The following is a 460-nucleotide window of genomic DNA, read 5'->3' as shown; positions in this document are numbered from 1 at the left end:
TTGTGTTGTGTGATCGTAAGGATATGTGATGTTTTGAATTTTCTTTATTATTGTAAAATGAACCATTCTCATCAATATTTATTTTTCACTGATTTGATATTATTGTTAAATCATCCTACATAACATTTTTTTTCTACTGTTTTAATATAATTACTTAGTCATCAAATTCGTCAATATTTTTTGTTATTTTAATGAAACTTAAAAGCATTAATTTAGTCTATCGAACTAATGACTTAATGTATCGATATCTGCCAGATTCACCATACTGAATCTTTTTTAATGAAACCCACCAATAGTGATTTCTCTACAGCTATTAAATCACCAGCATTGATTATAACTGCAGAATTAAATACACATGTTACATTACTTACACCTGAATATCCCAATACCAGCAACACTTAGAACCACCTTTAATACAAACCAAGATAAACCCTCTAACTTAACAAAAAAATTCACCCCT

The 460-nt window shown here is 27.8% G+C and overlaps 1 protein-coding gene across 1 annotated transcript in view; it reads left to right on the top strand.

Moving 5' to 3' along the window:
• LOC119586699 overlaps positions 1-460 on the top strand; it is a 12,709-nt gene that overhangs the window by 8,904 nt on the left and 3,345 nt on the right. The window lies entirely within an intron of this gene.

This window comes from Penaeus monodon, chromosome 21, assembly GCF_015228065.2.
Source record: "Penaeus monodon isolate SGIC_2016 chromosome 21, NSTDA_Pmon_1, whole genome shotgun sequence".
NCBI classification, from domain to species: Eukaryota; Metazoa; Arthropoda; class Malacostraca; order Decapoda; family Penaeidae; genus Penaeus; species Penaeus monodon.
This window is presented reverse-complemented; position numbering and strand designations above follow the sequence as displayed.